This window comes from Pterocles gutturalis, unplaced genomic scaffold, assembly GCF_000699245.1.
Source record: "Pterocles gutturalis isolate BGI_N339 unplaced genomic scaffold, ASM69924v1 scaffold41337, whole genome shotgun sequence".
NCBI lineage: Eukaryota > Metazoa > Chordata > Aves > Pterocliformes > Pteroclidae > Pterocles > Pterocles gutturalis.
In genome coordinates, this window is record NW_010109290.1 from 67,886 (window position 1) to 68,335 (window position 450).

Here is a 450-nt window from a genome sequence, read left to right on the forward strand (position 1 = left end):
TATTGTCAGTCACCTTCTCTTTCCATTGCAGCCAAGAGCACAAACCTTCTGGTGCAAGGACCTCTCCCCTCCTCTTCAGCCTTCCTGGGCATGTACAAGAAAAGGTATTTCAATGACAGTGCTCAATTGTTCAACACCTGAATGCCCAACTCAATGTGAATGCAAAGGCAAGATGTCTGAAGGAAGCTTTCTGGAAGTTAAAGCTGGCCCATGGACAACACTGACTTGGTAATTGTTCCTTAGAAAGGGAGGAATCCACTTTTTTTTAGAGTGGTACTGTAAACAGTGGTGGGAAAACATGGGGCACATTATTTGGGTGGGTTTTATAGATACTTACTCTGTACTCATAATGGTATTGTCACAAGTTCTGATCTCAATGGCCATGCAGGCAAAGAGGAAATTTTAATCTTTCTGAGGAAGAAGAGCTACTGTGGAACAAAACAGTCCAGA